Here is a 12,946-nt window from a genome sequence, read left to right on the forward strand (position 1 = left end):
AGTCATGCTACTTCTACATGAAGTTTTGGGGTGGAGTGAGGAGGGGTGGTAAATAGCCAGGAAGAAGGAGAAAAAGAAAGAAATTTACAATTTTATCAAATAACAGTGAAATATATATATATAAACATGTATTATGTCCCACATATGTTCCATATATAATACACAGTTAAGATGTATACATGTTTAACATATACTTAAGCTGCATATTTAGTATGTGTATATATGGAGAAAAAGTTGAAGAAACAAGTATCAAATTGTTAAGTGGTCATCTGAAAGTGGACTCACAGGAAACTCACTTATTGCCTTTTATGTCCCTCCCAGATTTAATTCTAAATAACTTTTTTTGACTTTTTATTACTCTTATAACCAGAAAAAGACAAAGAACTATTCTAGCTTAGATTTTTTAAATGAGGCTAAATGCACAGAAACCCATGCAAGTTAATGGTCTACTTTCGAATTTATTTTTCTAAGTACATCATCCTTTACACTCTCCATGATTCCTAATATTAGGTCCTTCTTATGGAACAACTACAAAAGTTATCCTCATCTAATTATTATACTCGTACACTGGAAAATGACTATAACATTATTCATTATAGGACACAAATCACCAAGGTCAGCCATCCTTGTAAGTTTATTACTGAAAGTACTAGAAAGGCGGAATAATAATTCTGTTCTCCCACAACACTGTATAGACCTGCAAACCACTATGATCAGTAGTACAGGGAAAGTCTTGTACATTAACATGTAACTATTGAGAAAATCCACAAAACTGGTGAAAGGCCTGCCCCAAAACAGCCATCTCCAATACAGTCTCATCATTCTCACCATCCTACTTTTATCAAAGTGCTGATAAAAGTGTTCAGCACATGGTAAGAGAGAATTAGCTATTGAATCAATGAAGGAACCCATTATCAATAAACAATCACTTCCTGGCTTTCCATAAAGTAAATTATGTGGTCACCTATCACTTGAGCACAAACAAATAGGCACGTTCACGACACAGGCAGCCAGTATCAGAATAGGCAGCCTATCACAGAGGGCAATTCTACTTTTTCTGTGTAAGAATCCAGGAATGTGGTTTACTACATTCCTGCTTGTAGCTAATCTGAATTTCAACTAATTTAAAACGGTTATTTATATGTGACATATAGGATGCATAAGGAGTTCCCAATCTTGTGAGAGGAGCTGTGTTTCATTTCACCACACAGGGGAGAGGGAAGCAGTGTATTAAAGAAGTGATAGAAAAGTCCCACAGAACAGCCAATGAAATAGACCACACTGAAAATCACAGTAAGCCTCAGAGGACTTCAGTGTCCTTTTTGGCAACTTTTCAAAAGTGAATGGAATGCTTGCGAGGAGGCACCAAGAGTGAAAGCCCAGAGAAAAAGGCCCAGCCTGGTCATCTCTCTCCCCTCAAAACATCTTCCTCTGCAAGCTTGAGAGAAGATCCCAAAGAACTTCAACACTTGTAATCTTGTTACTAACTTTATGCTTTGGGGTCCTAAAGGATTTTTTCAGGAGTCCCCTTTTAAAATGTAAACATCCCTAAGGGGGTTAACTGTTCATTATCAAACAGGACCTGGATTCTTTAGTGCTATGGTCTCAGGGATTAGTCAAAGCTGGCTAATAAGATAGGGGCCAGAGACAGACAACTAGAGAGGACCAATGTTCCAAGGTAAAAACAGGTAAAGGGGAAGGGCAGTTTTCTGTCGGGTCAAGGGGCTAAAAGGGATCCATATGCCCAAGCTGTTAAACTCCCAGGCAACTCTATAGACTGTGTGAGGCTGAAAACAGTCCGGGGCTTGGGGCCTGTGACTTTGAAGGTGGGTCCTCCAGTTCCCGATGAAAAGGTAGAATCTGGGCCCAAGTTCCCCAGGAGCAGTTCTGGACACCTAGCCCTTCTCTCTCTCTCGCTCTCAGGATAAAGTCCTAGGTCCTTCCACCCCTGACCATTCCTTACTTACCCTTTCTCCCGCTCTTCCTCGGTGAGAAGGGGTAAGTGGTTATTTTGTGCCCTCGCCCAATTTGGCCAAAACCCTAAAAGTAAAAAACGACAGACAGACACGTGCTTTAAAATCATGTTATTCAAGCCTGAGGCTCTCCCACCACCTGCCCAACACTTCCAGGCAGAAGGCAGCGCGCCCCCACAGCGCTCCCTCACGGCCAAGGCCGGGGGCCGGACTAGTCCTCTTTGTGAGGACTGGGAGAGGGCGCGTTCTGGGGGCGCCGGCTCGGCGGGGAGGAGCGGGCCAGCTCCGGGCCAGGTGTGCCGCCTGTGGCGCCGGTTTCCCAACCTAGGTAGCCAGTGGCACCAAGAAGAGAACTAGGCAGGGGTGGCCGCCGCACGCGCCTCAGATAAACACGCACACGCACACATGCTCGCGATCACGCAAGACTCGCGGCCGCGCACCCCTCCGCCTCCCGGCAACGCCCGCTCCGCCGGGGCCGGGGCCGGGGCCGACTCCCAGGGAAGGGTCCCCAGCCCAGGAGACCACCAAGGGTCGGCGGCTGCGCGCCCGCCCACCCCTGCCAGCCTCACAGCCCCCCACCCGCCGCCAGACGGCGGGAGCCCGCCCTCCGCACCCGCTGCGCTGCTCAGCCCGGGGGAAGTCCCCGCGCAGACCCCGCCCTCCGCCGGCGGCAAGCTCCGCCCCGCTCCCCCGGCGCGCGCTGGCCGCCCGAAGCTCCGCCCCCGGCGGAAAACTGGTCTCTGGACCGCCCGCCCAGGTCGGGCTCAAAATGCGGCGTGGATCTGAAAGGATCAAACACTACACTAATTCAGCAAGCTATTATTGAGCACTTGCCCTAAGCTCAGCAACGTACTAACGGGGGAGAGGACAATAAAGAGCCGAAAAGTCTATGAAACTGTGTCTTCAGCTCCTCCTCTTGTTTTAGAAGTCAGGAAACAGAGAACCCTCACAGTTACTTAAGTACAGGGCAGTAGTGGCAAAGCACCTCACTAGCGATCTCTGGGCAACTCCTCATTGCATTTTTTCCTACTCATGTGCACTCAGGAAAACTATTCAGTTTTGCTGCCTTCAGGTAAACCAAAGTGAGTAATACAGGACAGGCGGTTTACTTGAGAGAAACGGGAATTTCATACTGAAGCTTTTGCCCTCAAATGGTACAAACTCTTTTTTTTTTTTTTTTTTTTTTTTTGTTCTGAGACGGAGTCTTGCTCTGTCGCCCAGGCTGGAGTGCAGTGGCGCGATCTCAGCTCACTGCAAGCTCCGCCTCCCGGGTTCACGCCATTCTCCTGCCTCAGCCTCCCTCGTAGCCGGGACTACAGGCCCCCCGCCACCATGCCCGGCTAATCTTTTTGTATTTTTAGTAGAGACGGGATTTCACCGTGTTAGCAAAGATGGTCTCCATCTCCTGACCTCGTGATCCGCTCACCTAAGCCTCCCAAAGTGTTGGGATTACAGGCGTGAGCCACTGCGCCCGGCCAAATGGTACAAACTCTTAACTGGGTTATTACAACCTACAAAGAAACCTTCTTATCCATGTTATTAATTATCCTAATTCAATGTGGTTTAAAATGTTGATGAAAGTACCCAAATCATGGTGCTCCAACAAGCTGGATGCCAACCAGATACTCGTAAGCACTTGCAATTACGTGAAGCAGCCAGAAAGATCAACTACCAGATTCTCCATGATTGAAGAATTGATAAATAGAAAGGGAAGACCGAAACCGGCCAAATTTTCCCTTCGAAATGAAACTTGAGAAACTTGCGTGTATTTTACCTGAGTTCCTTTCTCAGGAGATAAACTGTCAGACCTCCCATATAGTGTCAAGGAACTGAAACTTTCCAGAACACGACATCTGGACAATGAGGTGCATCTGCTGCCTGTTCACAAACTCCTCTTCCTTACCCCTCCATAATTCCCTGCTATAGAAAGCCCTAACTTTAGTCTCCCTAAGACATGTTTGAGACTGGTCTCCCTGCCAGCACACCTGCATTAAAGCCCGTCTTCTCTGGCAATACTCATTGTCTCAGGGATTGGTTTTCTTTGCTAGGAGCAACCCAACCTAGGCTGAAGCCCAGGCATTTAGCAGCAGTGGCACCTAGAGATACTGAACAGACATAAAATACTTTTTTTCTCCTTTTCTTACTCCTCCAGTTGCATCTTCATTATTTCTGTCTCTATTCTCCTTCTAGATACTGCCAAACTACTCTGTGCACTTTCAGATCACTTAATACTAATGTAAATAACAGACATTCTGGCACTCTTAGTTCAAAATTCATTCTAAAGGTTTAAGAATCTACTCAGAGTCTTAAATAGCCTGATAACTAAAATTCCAAGAGTCTCCTAAAGACAGCAAAATTGCTCTCCTGTGAAGGGGATATGTGCCAGTTTTTCTTACTTGTCACTGAAATAATTACCGTAAAGTAAGCTCTTTTCTGCCAGTGCTTAAGGACTTAATTTCAAGAGCACTTAGGTGACAGGACCACCCTCATCAAATAGCAGTCAAGAACTATTTGGTACCATGACCCCAAATTAAATGGAGCTCCTGGTCACTAGGAACTGACAGTCTGGGATGGAATGTAGGTGAATAAACAACAAAGACAGGTGTTTATGGCCTGTATCGTATTGGGAAGTCAATAAACATACAAAAAGAGTTGCTAGGTCTGGCCTGATTTTATCACTAAGATTCATCAAGGGTACTTAAAAAGAAGCTAATATCTGGAAAAGGCAGAACTATGGTATATTAGTCAGGGTTTCCTAGAGGGCAGAACTAATAGGATAGATATATAAATATAAAGAGGAGTTTATTAACTTACATGATGACAAAGTCCCACAATAGGCTGTCTGCAAGCTTGAGGAGCAAGAGAGCCAGTCCGAGTCTCAAAATTGAAGAACTTCGAGTCCGATGTTTGAGGGCAGTAAGCATCCAGCACAGGAGAAAGCTGTAGGCTGGGAGACTGGGCCAGTCTCTCCTTTTCATGTTTTTCTGCCTGCTTTATATTCACTGGCAGCTGATTAGATGGTGCCCACCCAATTAAGGGTGGGTCTGCCTTTCCCAACCCACTGACTCAAATGTTAATCTCCCTGGCAACACCCTCATAGACACACCCAGGATCAATACTTTCTATCCTTCAATACAATCAAGCTGACACTCAGTATTAACCATCACATATGGAGACAGTAAAAAGATCAGTGATTGCCAGAGGTCACAGAGGAGGGGGATATGAAGCACAGATTTTTAGGGCAGCGAAACTATTCTGTATGATATGATAATGGTGATGCATGTCATTATACATTTGTGCAAACCCATAAAATATACAATCCAAAGAGGGAGCCTTAATATAAAATCTCAACTTTGGGTGATAATGATGTCAATGTAAGTTCATCAGTTGTAACAAATATACTGCTCTGAATACAGGATATTCATAGTCAGGGAGGCTGTGCAGATGTGGGGTACAGGAATATATAGGAACTCTATACTTCCTGCTCAATTTTGCTCTGAACCTGAAACTGATCTTTGGGAGAAAAAAGTTTATGAGAAAAAGAAGCAGCAGTTAGAGCATCCTATTTTATTCTAATTTATCAATTAAATTCTAAGCTGAATATTTGGCTTTATGTGTCTAGTTCAAATATATTTGCTTTGTCTCTTTATGTATTAAAGCAGACCTCTGTTGTTAATACCATCAGGGGAAAATGAATCATATAGTCCTAAGGTACAAATTTAAATTATAGTTAGGCATCAAATCTAATGTTCAAAGAGATATTTAAACAAAGTTAAAATAATTAAGTTTACAAATTCCACAAATATAGATATTAAAATCTATTCCTATCTATACATACTTACCATTAGTAAGCAAATAATAGAAGGTATCATAGAGTAGCAGTTCTCAAACTTCTTTTTGATCTCAAGTTCTCTTTACATTCTTAAAAATGATTGAGAACTTTAAAGAGCTGTTGTTTATGTGGGTTATATATGTCCATATTTACTCTATTAAAATTTAAGATAGAAAAATGTTAGACATGTGTTTGTTTAATTTAAACCCATTACATGTTACTGTAAAGGTTATTTTTATAAATAATGACTACTTTTTTCCCAGAAAATTAGAGAAAAGTGGCATTTTTAACATTTTATAAATCTCTTATTATCTGGCTTAACGGAGAGCACTGGATTCTCATATTCTGCCTCTGCATTCAGGCTGTTGTGATATGTTGTTATACCTAAGATATGAAGAAAATTAACTGTCATACAAATTCATAGTTGAAAAAGAGAGGACCTTACAAAGCTCCTGGAAGGGTTTCAGTAACCTCTAGGGGTTCTCAAACCTCAGTTGGAGAATTACTGCCAAATGGCATTTTGCATTTCATTTGTTTGAATGTCATGTATTTCCACACAGGCTTCTGTTAACACCTGAAATTATAGCCCTTTACTTATTTCAAGCTAAAACTCCTATTTGTCAGCTCATATCAAACCATGACATTTCAAAAAAGTTTTTCAAAGCTTTTACTATAGCAACTCTGATGAAATTGATATTATTATTTGAATTGATATGAAAACATTTGAGATTTCATTTATATCCTTCATCTCAAACTTTTTGGAAAATTTTGAATATAAATTGTACCATCTGGAAAAAATGTAACATTGGTATATAGTTATTAATCCAATTTTAGGTATGCTTATAACAAGGTATATCCCCTTTTATAAAAATAATTTAAAAGTGAGCTTAAAACAAAAACAGAAAAAGCAATTACAGTTTTATTTATTAAGTAAATGAATACTTGATTCTAAACTTACTACCTTGGAATAAAATTTTAAATTTATAACCTTTCATTTTTATTACAAATAAAAATAATATAAATCATCCAGTTTGGGGTTTTTTAATACGGTTTCCAACTAAAAGAAACTAGAGCTTACCAACGGAATGTCTGACTTCAGATCTGGGTCAGGTTATACACAAGATGAGCATAGGATAACTTGTCCCACAAAGCCGGAAATCCATTAACAACAAAATGTGTCAAAGGGACACAGAAACCAATATCAAATAGCTCCTTTGGCCAAAGATGGACAATTTAAGCATCAAAAGAAGTAATGGATGCAGTTGTTTGAAACATACTGAATATATAAAAATTCATGAGTTCTTAATGATGTTCCAAAAAGGGGAGGTCAGTAAAAGGAAAAAAAAAATCCACTGGACACTATTGCAAGTAGCTAGCACTAAGCCCTTATTCTAAAATTGTCCATTAAAAGAAAATAATTCAAATGTTCTGATTTATCTTTCCTGATTAAACTATATATCAGAAAACCAAATTGGTGTTGAGGGAAAGTTGTTTTTTATAATAAATATGAAACAACAGAACTGGAAACCCACCATTTAGCAATCTTGTATTTAATAAATGATTCAGGCAACCATCATCAATGGATCAAACTAACAGATGAAATGTTCATGAGGAACTTCACAATGGAGATCAGACTGTCACTACCTCAGCCTAATAATCTGTCATTACAAGTGGGACTCCAGACATTGTGTGCTTCCTGATCTAATGCCATCTGAAGCACTCAGCACGACTATGAAATGTTATCACCCAAAAAACATGAATGGAATCTAATCAAGCCTTAAAACTGACTTCTCACTTACAGGCTTACAAAAAACATGAGGGTTACAGGAATAAGTTAAATGACACCACAAAGAGGCCGGGCATGGTGGCTCGCACCTGTAATCCCAGCACTTTGGGAGGTCAAGGAAAGTGGATCACTTGGGGCCAGGAGTTCAAGACCAGCCTGGGTAACATGGTGAAACCCTGTCTCTACTAAAAATAAACAATGAGCCAGGCATGGTGGTGTGTGCCTATAATCCCAGCTACTCAGGAGGCTGAGGCAGGAGAATCGCTTGAACCTGGGAAGTGGAGGTTACAGTGAGCCAAGATGGCACCACTGCACTCCAGCCTGGATGACAGGGTGAGACCCTGTCTCAAAAAAAAAAAAAAAAAAAAAAAAAAAAAGACGCCACAAAGAAGGAAACAGGTAAATTTAGAATGGAGTAGAATGGAGGACACTCTCTGGGACAATTGATGTAGTCTCTACAACAAGTTAATAACTGGACACACAGGAGAGGGAATGGGTCAGGAGAAGCCTAGGTTAAAAAAAATACATCCATGAAATGTAAGATGTGAACCTTTATTTGGATCCTGATTGAAACATCACAACTATAAAGACTTGTAAGACAATCACAGACATTTAACTATGGACTGGTGTTAGATGATACCAAAGAAATATTATTTTATTAGGTGTAATAATGGCATTGTGATTATGTAAGAAAATGTCCATAATTTTTGGAGAGGCATTCTGAAGTATGTTGAAGTTAAACGACATACTCTCTGGAATTTGCTTTATACTTCAACATAAAAAAAAAAAGGAAGGAAGAAAAAGAGATAGCATAAATGTGAAAATAAAATGGATAATTATTGGATCTAGATGATGAGGGCAGTTCTTTGCACTTTTTCATGGTTTTTGTATATGTTTGAAATTTTGTATAATGAGTATTTAAAAATATAAGTGATGGCTATAGCTCAGATTTTCTAGAAAATAGTGCCTGAGACAAACTCACATGTTAAAATTTTCTTGGGGGTTGCAGTACTAGAAAAGCAATAATGAAGGAAAAGGGGGAACAGAGGCAGGGACAGAGGGAGGAAGATCCGTGGTGGTATGTTTCCAAGCTGATTATAGCATCCCAGTACGTGCAACTGGTTGCTTAGTCACACAGGACATCTCAAGAAGGCTGTGTGAAACCACTGGGTAACAATCCTCCCTCAGGAGGGGAAAGGTTAAGGCATTTTTTTAAACTGGATTCTTCCTGCTTTCTGTCTCTCATTCATCAATGTTTGTTCCATAAAGCAGGGCAACCATGTGGGGAAAAAAAGGTTGGGCGCAGGGAAGTGACAATGGGTTTTATGAAGTGACTGAGATTTATTTAATCTCACAATGTAGAATTTAAACAAATCAGTGACTTTTGGGTTTAGTGAAGACTTACCTATAATTTTAGCCTTTTTGAACTAGAATAATCATTCTGCTTGACTTTCTTATTACCTCAGTAAATAATTTATTCAGGTCAAAGCCATTATTTTTGATTAACGAAAATCACAGTCACATAAATGGCTACAGAAACTAAATATAGGAGAAGGGTTCTACCACAGTGACCTGCACATTTGCATGTGCCCTTGCACATCTCCACAAAGGCCAAGTCAGCAAGACTTGACTGCAGCTGGTCTAAGTCATGGTGGAATGCTGTTGATTCTCCTACAACATGAGATCATGAGAGGCTTGTTAGGAGCTGCCCCAAGGCCATTTCTCATTCACCTCCCAGTTTCTCATTGCCTCCTGTGTTTTCAGGAGGTATGAGACTTTCTGCCTCATTCTCCCTAGAGTACAGCCTCAGGCTGTAAAACTGCTTAGCTGAAGCATGACATTGGTTCCTCAGGAACAGGGTGCCCTATCATCCAGGTTGTGGTAATCTGGCCTCCTTTGTATCAGTGTCACCCTGTGCAAGGGATACCAGAGCTAGCATCTTTGGCTACTCTTGCTTTTGCTGTCCAAGTAAGTAATAAACTGTCTGAATCTAAAAATGGCAGCTCATTGTTTTCTTACTGGCTGAATCTATCACCCATGCCTTACCTTGACAAATTCTAGGTGAGGAATTTTCACTTTGCTTAATGCTAAAGAGGTCCTTTACTCTTTCCTCTTTGTATTTTGCTCAGCCTACAGAGTAGAAAGTCAGTAGCCAGTATACAAACTGATATGAAAATATGAAAGACTTAGATTCACATTTTTAGAAACAGTAACTGTTCTCTAAGTATTTTAGGATAATTTTTGGCCAACAGTTAAAGGAGCCTTCCTTCTCCTGGCCTTGCCTTCGAATTAATTAATAGGCTATTCTTACAAGGCAGGTCAAGATTCAGTCCTCTTAAAAAATAAAGACCAATCAGAAGGGTTTTCAATAAAGTCCCTTTATTTTCTACTCACACTTAAACACTATGGTTGGTAGGGTTCAAAAAGTCTGGGAAAGAGGGAGACGAAGAAAGATGGTGAAACACAAAACTCCACGGATCGTTCCCACTAACCCACACCAAGTTAACAACTATCTACATGGAAAAAAACACCTTCATAAGAACAAGAAATCAGGTGAGCACTCATAGTACCTCACTTTAACTTCATAGCACTGAAAGAGGCAACAAAGAGATAGAAAAAGTAGTACTGAATTGCCGATGCCACCCCCCATTCCTCCCCGACCCCAGGAGCAGCATGGTGTGGAGAGTGTCCTTGGGTGCTGGGGGAGTGAGAACACAGCAATTGTGAAGCATTGAACTCGGTGCTGTCTTGTTAGAGCAGAAAGGAAACCCCAAACTCATCTGATGTCCACCCACAGAGAGAGCATTTAAACTATTCCTAGCCAGAGGGGAACTTGAGTGCCTGCAAACCTCGCCACCCAGGGCTACAGCTCTCTGTCTCCAAGTAAACTTGAAAGGCAGTCTAGGCCATAAGGACTACAACTCTTAGGCATATCCTAGTGCTGAAGTAGGCCCAGGACAGTGGACTGGTGGGGCATGTGATAGGTAGTCAAGGAAGTGGTGGCATCACCCCTCTCCCAACCTCAGGCTGCACAGTTTGCAGCTCCAAAAGAGACACCTTCCTGCCGCTTGAAGAGAAGAGAGGGAAGAACAAGGAGAACTTTGTCCTGCATCTACAATACAAACTCAGCCACAACAGGATGGGGCACCAGATAGACTTGCAAGGCCCCTGTTCCAGGCCCTGGTTCCCAGACAACATTTCTAGACACACCCTGGGCCAGAAGGGAATGGCTTCAGGTAACAGCCCAGCCACAGTGGGTAGAAAATCAAGCAGGCTCTCGAGGTCCCTGATTCCAGGACTTTACTCTTGAACAGCATTTCCGGACCTGTCCTGGGCCAGAGGGGTGTCCACTACCCTGAAGGGTGAGTCCCAGGCCAGGCAGCATTCATGACAAACTGACTTAAGAGCAGTTGGGCATTAAAGGAACATCAGTAGTAGTCTGGCAGTACTCTTCATGGCCTGGGGTGGCAGTGGCTATAGGGTAAGGCTCCTCTGCCTTCGGAAAGGGGAGGGAAGAGTGGGAAGGACAGCATCCTGTGGTTTGTTTACCAGCTCAGCCACAATACAATAGAACACTAGGTAGACTTCTAAGGTTTTTCACTCTAGTCTCTGACTCCTAGACAATGGCACTTCTGTACCCATTGGTGGGCTGGGGGACCTTCCCTCCCTGAAGGAAAGGACACAGGCCTAGCTGGCTTTGCTACCTGGTGATAGTAGAGCCCCAGGGTCTTCAGAAAACATAGGCAGTAGCCAGGGGGTGGTTATAACAGGCATTGGACAAGACCCAGTGCTGTGCTGGCTTCAGGTCTAACCCAGCACAGTCTTAGTGGTGGTGGCCACAGGGATGTTTGTGTTACTCCATCCCCAGCTTCAGGTGGCTCAGAACAAAGACAGAGGCTGTTTGGGAGAAAGTAAGAAGAAAGGAACAAGAGTCTCTGCCTGGTAATCTAGAGAATTCTCCCAGATTTTGTCCAAGGCCATCAAAGCAGTACTCTGTGCGTCTGCAAGAATCACAGCATTACTGGGTTTGGGGTGCTCTCTAAAGTACATCACAACACTCAAGTCCTTGTAGATCACAACTCTCAAGTCCTTTCGAATATCTGGAAAGCCTTCCCAGGGATGGCTGTAAATAAGCCCAGACAGTGAAGACTATAGTAAATACCCACTCTTCAATGCCCAGACACCAAAGATCATCTACTAGGATCAACGCTATTCAGGAAAACATGACTTCACCAAATGAACTGAATAATGCACCAGGGATCAATCCTTGAGGAACAGAGATAGGTGACCTTTCAGACAGAGAATTCAAAATAGCTGGGTTGAAGAAACTCAAAAACATTCAAGATAACACAGAGAAGGAATTCAGAATTCTGTCAGATAAATTTAAGAAAAAGATTGAAATAATTAAGAAGAATCAAGCAGAAATTCTGGAACTAAAAAATGCAATTGGCAGACTAAAGAATCCATCAGAGTAATTTAATAGCAGAATTTATCAGGGAATTTGCCCCGATATTCACATAGGTTCTTTTCTATTTTTCCTAAGCATCAGCCGGCTTGAGAAATAAAGGGACAGAGTACAAAAGAGAGAAATTTTAAAGCTGGGCATCCGGGGGAGACATCACATGTTGATAGGTTCCGTGATGCCCCACAAGCCACAAAAACCAGCAAGTTTTTATTAGGGATTTTCAAAAGGGGAGGGAGTGTGCGAATAGGTGTGGGTGACAGACATCAAGTACTTAACAGGGTAATAGAATGTCACAAGGCAACTGGAGGCAGGGCAAGATCACAGGATGGAGGCGAAATTAAAATTGCTAATGAAGTTTCGGGCACCATTGTCATTGATAACATCTTATCAGGAGACAGGGTTTTGAGATCAACTGGTCTGACCGAAATTTATTAGGCAGGAATCTCCTTGTCCTAATAAGCCTGGGAGTGCTATGGGAGACTGGAGTCTATTTCATCTCTGCAGTTTCGACCATAAGAGACAGGCACACCTGGGGGAGCTGTTTATAAGCCTATACCTCCAGGCACATATTCTCTTTCTCAGGGATGTTCCATGCTGAGGAAAAGAATTCAGTGATATTTCTCCCATTTGCTTTTGAAAGAAGAGAAATATAGCTCTGTTCTGCCCGGTTCACCGGCGGTCAGAGTTTAAGGTTATCTCTCTTGTTTCCTAAACATTGCTGTTATCTTGTTCTTTTTTCAAGGTGCCCAGATTTCACATTGCTCAAACACACATGCTCTACAATTTGTGCAGTTAATGCAATTATTACATGGTCCTGAGGTGACATACATCCTCCTCAGCTGACAGGATCAGGGGATTAAAGTAAAGACAGGCATAGGAAATCACAAGGG

At 42.1% G+C, this 12,946-nt stretch overlaps 1 protein-coding gene across 8 annotated transcripts in view; it reads right to left on the minus strand.

The window, feature by feature from the left end:
- The window catches only part of IMMP2L (inner mitochondrial membrane peptidase subunit 2), a 945,432-nt gene that overhangs the window by 912,200 nt on the left and 20,286 nt on the right, over positions 1-12,946 (minus strand). Inside the window, exons 1-2 of one of the 8 annotated variants that reach the window (XM_054495032.2) lie at positions 2,587-2,636; positions 1,968-2,040 (exon numbers count right to left, since the gene is read on the minus strand). The exons of 2 other annotated variants lie outside the window; for them this stretch is intronic. The gene's annotated coding sequence lies outside the window, so the exon portion shown is untranslated. Of the gene's footprint in view, positions 1-1,967; positions 2,041-2,370; positions 2,565-2,586; positions 2,645-12,946 lie in introns of those variants that run through there. 5 more of the 8 variants (XM_054495035.2, XM_054495033.2, XM_054495034.2 and 2 more) reach the window with 5 other exon arrangements.

Source organism: Pongo pygmaeus, chromosome 6 (genome assembly GCF_028885625.2).
Source record: "Pongo pygmaeus isolate AG05252 chromosome 6, NHGRI_mPonPyg2-v2.0_pri, whole genome shotgun sequence".
NCBI lineage: Eukaryota > Metazoa > Chordata > Mammalia > Primates > Hominidae > Pongo > Pongo pygmaeus.